Source organism: Gracilinanus agilis, chromosome 2, assembly GCF_016433145.1.
Source record: "Gracilinanus agilis isolate LMUSP501 chromosome 2, AgileGrace, whole genome shotgun sequence".
Taxonomy (NCBI): domain Eukaryota; kingdom Metazoa; phylum Chordata; class Mammalia; order Didelphimorphia; family Didelphidae; genus Gracilinanus; species Gracilinanus agilis.
Window position 1 is genome coordinate 361,786,342 of NC_058131.1, and position 11,469 is coordinate 361,797,810.

The window sequence follows — 11,469 nt, forward strand, 5'->3', positions numbered from 1 at the left end:
GTGAAGTGCACACATGCAAGTGTGTGTGTGTGTGTGTGTGTGTGCGCGCGTAGTAAAGACACGAAGCTGAGACAACTTTTAACTTCATTAAAACAAGGGCCATGATTTCTCCTTATGTTCTCCCATTGATGCTTGTGAGTAGATAAGCTCTGCTGAGCTATTTCCTTCACTCCCTGCAACTCAGCCCCTTGCTCTGCTCAAGATATAAAGGCTCACCTCTGGTATTTAGCTGTTGTCTCCTCAATTTGTAGCTTCAGTCCTAGCTCAGATCTTGGCTTAGGACACTATATGCTTTTTTTGTCAGAACTATAATCTGTACACTAGGACCAATGTGATTCGTGACTCTCATGTGCCATCTCTAAGAGTATGAACCCAGATTAAGATTCTGGATTCATTATTCTTCTCATGAACAGAACTCAACTCCACAGCCAGATTCTGCTCCACTGCATTCTTCCATGTGAAACACATGTTGTAAGATAACATTTGAAACTGAAGAGAAGAGGGAGAAATCTTCCTTCCCCTTTCCCCCTTAATTCCTCCACTTGATATGCTCTCTAAGACAAGCAAGAGAAAAGGCAAAAAGCAAACTTAAAATCTTTTTTTCCCCCTTCATTAGTTTTCATCTTGAAGGATTTTGCATCTTAGAGGACTCTCTAAAGTGGGGGCATCCAGGAAGATGGTGGCTTAGATGGAGCAAAACTTCAGACCTTCATATCCTTCCACACTGATATGAAAAACAAAGCACTTCAAGGTAAAAGAAAACCAAATGTAACAAAAGAACAGAGCTGGGAGATCCTCCTACTGGACTCAGCTCAATAGGTATGCCAAAAAAAAGCCTGAATTCTTGAACTGTTGGGTTTGAGGGTAAGGAAGAAGGAAAATCCCAGGACCCCTCCCCAATGTGCTGTGACGAGTCTCCAGCAGCTCCTGGAATCTATGGGAGGACAAACTCACTAGCCCATAGAGAGAGGGCCTTGCAGGCACAGCTGTGCTGAGCTCAGGACATTGAAAACAGACAGTAGGGAGGTAGCTGGAGGAGAGACACAGAGAGGACAAACTAGATGCAGCAAAAACACTCTATTCTCCCCCTACCCCTTCTCTCAAGGTTTTGGTCTCCAGCAAGTAAACACGAGGGTTATTCATTATGATCAGGTGGGATTTATACCAGGAATGCAAGGATGGTTCAACATTAGGAAAACCATTCAAATAATTGACCATATCAATAAGCTAACAAACAAAAATCACATGATTATCTCAAAAATATAACACCCATTCCTAATGAAAACATTAATCGAAGGGCCTTTCCTAAAAATAATAAACAGTATATACCTTGAACCATCAACAAGCGTCATCTACAATGGGGATAAATTAGAAGCATTCTCAACATGATCAGGAGTGAAACAGGGATGCCCATTATCGCCTCTATTATTTAAAATTGTGCTAGAAACATTAGCAGTAGCAATTAGAGAAGAAAAAGAAATTGAAGTTATTAAAATAGACAATGAGGAGTCAAGGTATCACTCTTTGCAGATGATATGATGGTCTACTTAAAAAATCCTAGAGAATCAACTAAGAAGCTAGTGGAAATAATCAACAACTTTAGCAAAGTTGCAGGATACAAAATAAACCCACATGAATCATCAGCATTTCTATATATTTCCAAAACATCTCAGCAGGAAGAGTTAGAAAGAGTAACATGATTTAAAACCACCCTAGACAATATAAAACACTTAGGAATCTATCTACCAAAACAAACACAGGAATTATATGAACACAACTACCAAACACTTTCCAAACAATTAAAACTAGATCTAAACAATTGGAAAAACATTGATTACTCATGGGTAGAATGAGCTAACATAATAAAAATGAACATTCTACCCAAATTAATTTACTTATTTAGTGCCATACCTATCAAACCACCAAGAAACTTTTTTTTCTGAATTAGAAAAAACTATAACAAATTTCATTTGGAAGAACAAAAACCAAGAATATCAAGGGAAATAATGAAAAAAAATGTGAAAGAAGGGGGCCTAGCAGTACCCCGTCTTAAACTGTACTATAAAGCAGTGGTCATCAAAACAATATGGTACTGGCTAAGAGACAGAAGGGAAGATCACTGTAATAGACTTGGGGAAAGTGACTTCAGCAAGACAGTGTATAATAAATCCAAAGAGCCCAGCTTTGGGGACAAAAATCCACTATTTGACAAAAACTGCTGGGAAAATTGGAAAACAGTATGGGAAAGATTAGGTCTAGATCAACACCTCACACCCTACATCAAGATAAATTCAGAATAGTAAATGACATGAATATAAAGAAGGAAACTTTAAGTAAATTAGGCAAACAAAGAATAGTATCCTTGTCAGATCTCTGGGAATGAAAAGGTTTTAAAACCAAGCAAGAATTAGAAAAAAATTACAAAATGTAAAATAAATAATTTTGATTACATTAAATTAAAAATGGTTTGTACAAACAAAACCAATGCAAACAAAATTATAAGAGAAGCAACTAATTGGGGGAAAATCTTTATAACAAAAACATCTGACAAAGGTCTAATAACTCAAATATATAAGGAGCTAAATCAACTGTACAAAAAAATCAAGCCATTCCCCAATTGATAAATGGGCAAGGGACATGAATAAGCAATTTTCAGATAAAGAAATCAAAACTATCAATAAAGTGTTCTAAACCTCTTATAATTAGAGAAAGGCAAATCAAAACAACTCTGAGGTACCACCTCAGACTTTCAGATTGCCTAAAATGATAGCAAGGGAGAGTAATGAATGTTGGAGGGGATGTGGCAAAATTAGGACATTAATACACTGCTGGTGGAGTTGTGAATCGATCCATTCATTCTGGATGGCAATTTGGAATTATGCCCAAAGATCATTAAAAGACTGCCTGCCCTTTGATCCAGCCATACCACTGCTGGGTTTATATCCCAAAGAGATCATAAGGATAAAGCCATGTACAAAAATATTTATAGCTGTATTCCTTGTAGTGGCAAAAACCTGGAAAATGATGGTATGCCCTTCAATTGGGGAATGGCTGAACAAATTGTGGTATCTGCTGGTGATGGAATACTATTGTGCTCAAAGGAATAATGAACTGGAGGAATTCCATGTGCACTAGAATGACCTGCAGGAAGTGATGCAGAGTGAAAGGAGCAGAACCAGGAGAATATTGTACACAGTGACAGATACACCATGGCACAATCAAATTTAATGGACTTCTCTACTAGCAGGAATGCAATGATCCAGGACAATTCTGAGGGACTTATGAAAAAGAACACTATCCACATTTAAAGGATGAACTATGGGCATAAAAACACAGAAGAAAAACAACTGCTTGAACACATGGGTTGATGTGGATATGATTTGGAATGTAGACTCTAAACAACTACCCCAGTACAACTATCAATAAGATGGAAATAGGTCTTGATCAATGCCATGTGTAAAAACCAGTGGAAATGTGCATCAACTATGGGGGTTAGGGGTGAATGGAGGGGAGAGGAAGAACATGAATCAAGTAACCATGGAAAAATTTTCTTAAAATTTTTTTAAAAATTAAAAAATATTAAAAATTAAAGTGGGAGCATCCAGCTTCCCTCTGAGTCCATGTTTTTACTCCCTAGTAGAATTCTAGAGAAAATTCTAAAATAAAGCTGAATTATGACATATTGGGAGGTTCCTCAAAAGAGATCAACAAGGTCTCTTTTAGAAATGAGATATAGATATAGCATGGCAATTTATTTCCTACAATAGTGAAAATGATTAAACATAAAAGACTCAAGTACACATTAACAAATAAATCTAAAATGATAACCCATCACACAATATCATAACCTTGAGAAATATAAAATCAAATTAGTGGGACTACTAAAATAAATATTTCACTTTTATCTCAGACCCATACCATATGAATATTTCAAAACGTCCAGATCTCATGGCCAACCAGGGCATGACCTGCGCTTTGTTAACCCTTTTAAGTAATATTAGTTTTTAATATATATTTATAATTACTTTAATTGAAAATAAGTGATAATCCCTTCTAGCTCTAAATCCTATCCTTCTATAATCTGAAAATTAAAAAAAATATACTGATTTTTTTGAAGGAAGATCAGTGAAGTTAACTCTGCTTTCTCCAAAATTTTAGGACATATTTTAAAATAGTTTGTAAAAATTTAGAAAAGGAAACAGTAATTACTAAGAGCTCTTGTGTCTCTATCAAGAACAGAGGAATCTCAGTTCTTTTTCTGGTAGTGATCACACTGGTAGATCAGGAAAAAACTATAGACACTTTACCAAAATTTCAACAGTCATTTGGCATGGTATTTCATGCTATTTTTTTAGGATAAACTGGAAAGACAAGGACTAGATGATAGTAAAATTAGGTTAATAGTAGAGTCATAAAGAATGACTCTATCCAAAGGGTATTCATTAATGGATCAGTGTGAAAGTGAAAGGAACTCTGTTATGGAATGCCCCAGGAATCTATGCCTATTTTGCTTAACATTTTTATAAACAACCTGGGTGAAAGAATAGATAATACGCTTACCAAATTCACAAATGGCACAAGGTTGGTGAAAGATGGCACTTATTTGAAGATGACATACTATGTTAATTGGACTTTGATGAGTCTTGACATGCTAGATAAAAAAATTCTCTAAAGATCTTAACGGGCTAGAATAATCAGTCAGATCTATTAATTTTGAATTGAATAGCAATAAGTAAAATGTTCTACATATAGTTAAAAAAACAATAACAATCTATTACAAAACAGAGGGTGGGAGAGATACATGTAGTTCACATGAAAAGTGTCAGGTTTTTAGGAGACTCATTATGAGTCAATGGTATGTCAAGGAAGCTAACAAAGCTCTTTCAAATTTAGGCTAAATGATGGAGTTCTCTGGCCTGATATTACCACAACTGGCTACTACCTTCAAGTCTGAGTACTTATAAGAAATAATATTATTGGCAATGCTACTGTATGTCAAGAAGTGAGTGAGATGGTGAGATGACCCAAAAGGAATATCAGTATAGGATGGTGATTCTCAAAGTGGGCGCTACTGCCCCCTGGTGGGTTCTGCAGCAATCTAGGGAGGTGGTGATGGCCACAGGTGCATTTATCTTTCCTATTAATTGCTATTAAAATTAAAAAAAATTTCCAGGGGGCTAAGTAATATTTTTTCTGGAAAGGGGATGGTAGGCCAAAAAAGTTTGGGAACCACTGGTATAGGAAAAAGAACATTGGATTTGCAATCAGAAACCCTAGGTTTAAAATCTGCATTTGTTACTTGCTATGCAATCTTGGGCAAGCCATCAGCCCTCAGTTTCCCTATCTTTCAAATGAAGAAGTTGGACGACCTGATTTCTTGGAACCCTTTTAGTTCAGGATCTATAAGTCTTTTGTATATGAGTTAAGTCAAAGTAAATAAGGATCTTTAATCTAGAAAAGAGAAGACATACTGGGAAAATTAAAGTTGCTTTCATATTTTGAAAGGCTGTCAAGTAGAAGAGGAATTAAACTTATTTTTTATAGCCCCAGAGGAGGAACAAGGAATAGTGGTAGATGGTACAGAAATAAAGATTTCATTTTGATATAAAACAAAACTTCCTAGTCAGTGAGCTAATAATCATTATAAAAATAAATATAACAATATTTGCCATAGCAATAAAAATTTATTAAACACTTACTTTGTACTAGGCCCTGGGCTAAGTGCCACCCCAGAGTAGAAAGGATTAATTCAAGAGGGGGATGAATTATCCATCACTGGAGAACTTTAGGTAATGACTGGATGATCACCAATAGCACTGATGATGCTATTGAGAGGATTCTTCCTTCCAACTCAAATTTTGTCATTTGATGATTCTGTAATGAGGGATGTTGTTCATCCTTCATTTGTTTTAAAACCTTTACCTTCTGTCTTAGAATCCATAATGAGTATTAGTTCCAAGGTAGAAGAGTATAAAGGGTAGGACAGCTGGAGTTCTGTGACTTGCCCAGAGTCACAAGTCGAGGCAGTGTCTAAAACCATTGTCCTTCATTTTTTTAGAGGACCAATGACATTGTGGGGTGATATTTTGATTATTCAATTAATTGAGGAAGTTGCACAAAGTCATCAGCCTTCCTCTCTCCTCCAGAGTCATGGCCTGGAATGCTGGGATGACCTTGGTTTCTTTGTTGTCTAATGAAACTCTAAGCACTACAGAATGCCTGCTTTAGCTACCTTCGAGGCTGGGGTAATAAATTTGTTCTCATGTGCCTACTGATGGATTTGAGGCCTCTAAAAAGGGATAACACTCATAGGGAAAGCATTGTAGTACCAGAGAGACAGAAATATGGTAGAGTCTATAGAATGTTGGACTTAAGAAAAAGGAAGACGAGCTTGAATACTACCTCAGACCCTTAATAGCCATGACACTAAGCAAATTCCTTGACTTCTGCTTCATCTGCAAAACATGGATAATAATAGACCCTATCTACCAAACTGGTCAAAAGAGAGAATGTGTATAAAGTGCTTTGCAAACCTCAAAGTGCTAAATAAAGATTTAACATTAATGTCTGGAAGCATAGTTTGGGGCCTGGCATTGAAGGATTTCAAATCCCTAACAAAGGAGTTTATAATTAATCCTAGAGGGAAAAGGGAGCCACTGATATTTATTGTTCAAAGAAGCTTTAAGAAAATTTAAACCTGCTGAAGAATGGATTGGAAAAGGAAGAGGCTCTTGGCAGAGATACCAGTAGGAAGCTATTGCAATGCATCAGGCCAAGGGTGAGACGGGACTGAACTAGGGTGATAGCTTCAGCTAAAGTCTATAACTAGCTTTCAAGGCTGAAGGTCTTATCAACATGGAATCTAGAAACCCCAAACTTACAGCCTAGTAAGATCCAAGGAACCCTAAGTTTAGGATAAGCTTGTAAGTTGGATATTCCAAAGTCAGGGAACAAGTACAAACTTTGGGGTCTCCAACTTACAAGCTAGTCCTAGGCTTGGGGTTCCTTGGATCTTACTAGGCTACAAGTTTGGGGCTTCTAGATTTTATGTTGACAGTCTCAAATTAGATCTGAGAGTTTCCTCATCCTAGGACTGCAGCTACCCTGGGGTCAACACAGGTAGGTTCCGTTCAAATAATCTCTTGATTTCCTGAAGTGCTTTGTGCTCTCTGAGACACTGAGCATGGAGACAGTACTGACAGCCTTTGAGGGGTCAGCATTTTCTTACTTCTAATGAATAGTCTTAAAATGTTTCCTCCTTTTAAGAAAAAAGGATAATGAGGATTTCATCATCTTCTTTCTTGTTAAGGGCACAGGAAGGAGAGGATTGTTTGACATAAATAATTCTCTTTTCCACTTTTAATGCTCTATGATTTCTAACTCATCAGCCCCAAAGTGCATTCATTTTTAATCTGATAAACAAACACTCCTTTAGCAGCAATCATGTGTGCATCCCCAGGTAGAATATTATTTGAATAAAGGCTTTGGGTAATTTACCATGCCTTTTTAATTATGAAATGAATTTGAGGTACAATTAGCTTCTCAATTGAATTTGGGCTGATTTTAAATCTTATCAGGCTACCTGCCAAACCAACATTTGCTGGGAAAATTGAGGCAGGGGGTATGCATTTGCTTTTCTTTACCTGTCTAGTACCACCTGGCAGAGCTATTTAGTACTAGATTTTTTGTCCATTGTCCCAGTATTCCTGGAACTTCAGGTTAAGACATCCAAATAGAGAGAAATTGTCATGAATATATTTTCTGTTGTCAGCATACTAACAGGTCCAGATCAATGTGAATGAATAATGAATCCCATGAAGTGTTCACATTATTTGAATTTTTAATGTTTAGAACCTATCATTTATATGTGAAATATGTTAACTGGTTCCAGCCCAGTGGAAATATGCCACATTTTAAAATGTTTTTCTCAGTTTATTAATGTTATATAATAGCAAAGGATGAGAAAAACATTTAAGCTTATTACAAATTAGCTATAATAGAAAGCAAAATTTTAAAAATAAAAACTAAAATATTATTGAATATTGTACCTAAAATAATCCTACACTCATAACATGATTAAAACATTACTGTCTTTTAAAACATTTTAGCAGTATAATGCAGAGACCTTTATTCACAACTTGGTGAATTTGCTTGTTTACATTCTTGAACAATAAACCAAATGAAGTTGGATGTCCTGGAGTATTATTTAAAATCAATAATGCCTTAAATGCAATATTGTTGTCTTGTAATGTTTTTCAACAGCTGGGTTAAAATAACTTGAAGTCTAGTTTTTGAAAATAGCTTTTATTACCCATGCCTTCTTATTTGACTGCCAAAGAACTGGAAGCAATCGATGGTTGTAGCCTCTCAGAGCATGAAGATTTGAAGACTGTTAAGAAAACATTGGTTTTAATTTCAATCTCTTTCTTTATTAGTTCCCAATAAAAGTCTTGGGTGAACTTTAGACTCTTTAAATCCTGGCTGATTTTTTTTTCTTAGAAATGGGATTTTCTGGGGGCAGCTGGGTAGCTCAGTGGATTGAGACGGGCCTAGAGACGGGAGGTCCTGGGTTCAAATCTGACCTCAGACACTTCTTAGCTGTGTGACCCTGGGCAAGTCACTTGACCCCCATTGCCCACTCTTACCACTCTCCCACCTATGAGCCAATACACACAGAAGTTAAGGGTTTAAAAAAAAAAGAATTGGGATTTTCTGGAAGATATCCTTTCAAAGACTAAGCTTTTTTCATCCACATTAAAAATTTGAGCAGTATATCAACCCCTTTCATGTGTTTTCTTCAAACATCAGAATATTTACAAGCTCATCAATCCCTCATTTGCTCTGGCTGCCTTTCTTGTAATTTTAACATCATATAACAAGTTGATTTTTAAAGCAATGGAACCAACCAACATTTTCCATAAATTTCTTCAGTATCCACTCATTTCCATTTTCTTTCACTACTTTAAATAAACTTGAAACTTTTGTCATAATGGTTGCTTTGCTAAGACCAATATTTTTATTGCAATCTTCAATTCAAATCACTGAAAGGCCCTTCATTTTTATTATTATAGCAATTCTATTCCTTATAATTGTTTTGAAAATCATAAAAATACCCAAATCAAAAGCCTGATATAACTATTATCTTTTATTTCAACTAATTGACATTCTAAATTACATAAATTTAGGCATTCAGGCACCTTGTCCTATTTTAGAGTTACTATGACCACATTCATGCCACTAAATTACATCAAATGTTTGTTTTAAATGTATCAATAACAAGTACCTAATTATGCTAAGCACTGTTCTAAGCAAAGGGATGCCAAAAGGGACAAAAGACAGTTTCTGCCCTAATGTAATGAATGAAATGCCATTTTCTTTTTTGTGCTGACACACCAGTGTTACCATCTGAAGCATTCTTCCTTTTGTCCATTTTGTCAAGGACTCTATTTTTAAAAATTAGCATAACTGTATATAATATGGTACATAGCAGCATATCACATCTACAATAACAGCATATTACAACCCTCTTCTAGCTTACATGCATCACATTAATTGAATTTTGGCTTTAATTAAATAAGACTTGGCATCAAATGTAATTTTACATTATGGAAAATTGCATTAATCATCACCTAGCTGCACATAGCAAAACCTCGTTGATTCAGGGGTTTATTTCTTTTTTTCATAAGGATACATTTTTTTGTGTTTCAATCTTTAAATTTTTTTTTTGTTTTGGGCAAATTCCTGAACAAGTGGTTCATATCTGTTAGCCCTTTCTACTTTTGTGACTTTCATCTCTTGAAGATTTTCCAGAACCACCACCTTCACCATGAAACACCATTAGTTTTCTCAATTTAAATGTGAGTTTCTTGAGCACTTTGATTTTCAAACAAATGTATCATGGAGAAGACAAATGGACTGAAAACCTTTTTCTATGAATTTTCAGTGCTGTCTGGAAACAATTTATTGATAATTTCTTTCAGATCATTTGTATAAACCTCCCAGGTCAAGAATTCTGTTATTTTCTTATGAATTTAATGCACTTGTTAATGCTGGACATAAGAAGTCTTATGGATCTGGTGGTCATGCCTTTAGATAAAACCACTCCAAAAGAGGTGGAGTGAGTAGTCATCCATAGTTTTGATGTCAACATGGGCTTCAGTAAGGGTATGCCACTTTTTTGACCATGGAGCACATCTTGTCCCAGAGAACAAACATCCATGTCATGGAATAAGTCAAAAAAATTTTCAGTAATTAGCTTGAATTTACAAAAAGCAGCCTCATCATTATGCAGATCAGCAAGGCTCACTTCAAAAAACTGACCCTTGAGACCATCAGAGGCAATTTCCCTTTCTTGAGTCCTTGTGACCAGTGTGTTAGCAATATTGCAGTCTTTTGTATATTGAATACAGCCGGTGCTTTGACATCCTACCAATTTTTTTTTGAAAATAGATCAACCACTTTCTTCTTGGCTTCTTGTGCACCATAATGGCCCTACTGAGGAATTTATTTTTAGTAGATGAGCCATATACCTGGTAATGTTTTCTATTTAACTTTATTTTTTAAATCTTTTTTAAAATAAAAATTTAGTGATTATCGACAAAACTAAATATTTAAATAAATTTTAAAATAATTATATATACATATATATGTATATATATATACATACATGTAGTCTCCAGGTTTTCAGTTTCCTTTTTAAAATTCACATTAATTTTAATAAGATTTTTTAAAATGCTGTTTATTTCCACAACACCTTCTGTTTTTTTTCCTTTGGGGATTAAAAAATGTCATTTCTGTTAACTACATAGTCACAGTCTGTGCATACATATAAGCTTCAGGTAATATTTTTTGCCCTGTAAATTTCATAATCTCAGTATTTTAAAGCTGTAAGGGACCTTAGCAGCCATCTGGTTCAACCCACACCCCTTACCCTACCTGAAAAAAAAAAAACCTCTATGAAACCAATGTTTAAGCCTGGATCATTTGCATAAGACTCTCCCTATTGTTATAGTAGAGGAAGATGACTCAATGCTACTTTCAAAGAGGAGAAAAGGAACTGACTGAGTTAATAAGAGCTTTGGAGAATAGAGAACTTTCTTCTCTTTTAGAAAAAGGATATACTTGGTTTCAGGCCTCTTCAGGGAGAAATAGGGCAAGAAAGAGAACAGACATTTGGAAGGTAGATGTGTAGGGGAAAATTGCTCTCCCAATAAATACCAGATTTCTAGTTTGCCTCCTGGAGCTTTTAGCAAATTTCCCATTGGGTAAAATGAGGGAGTCTCACTTCCAGTGGTAGAGATCATTCACTCTATTATTGTCTGGTATAATCTCATCTGCTTAAGTTCTCTGATTGCTATTTGCTTGGATAAGTTTTTATGCTGTTTTTGCTTTTTTTTTTTAACATTTATTAATATTCTTTTTTAACATGGTTACATGATTCATGCTCCACCTTTCCCCTTCAACCCCCCC

The 11,469-nt window shown here is 35.4% G+C and overlaps 1 pseudogene; it reads right to left on the reverse strand.

The window, feature by feature from the left end:
* Positions 1 to 9,711: 9,711 nt before the first annotated feature.
* The window catches only part of LOC123233783, a 20,269-nt pseudogene continuing 18,511 nt past the window's right edge, over positions 9,712 to 11,469 (reverse strand).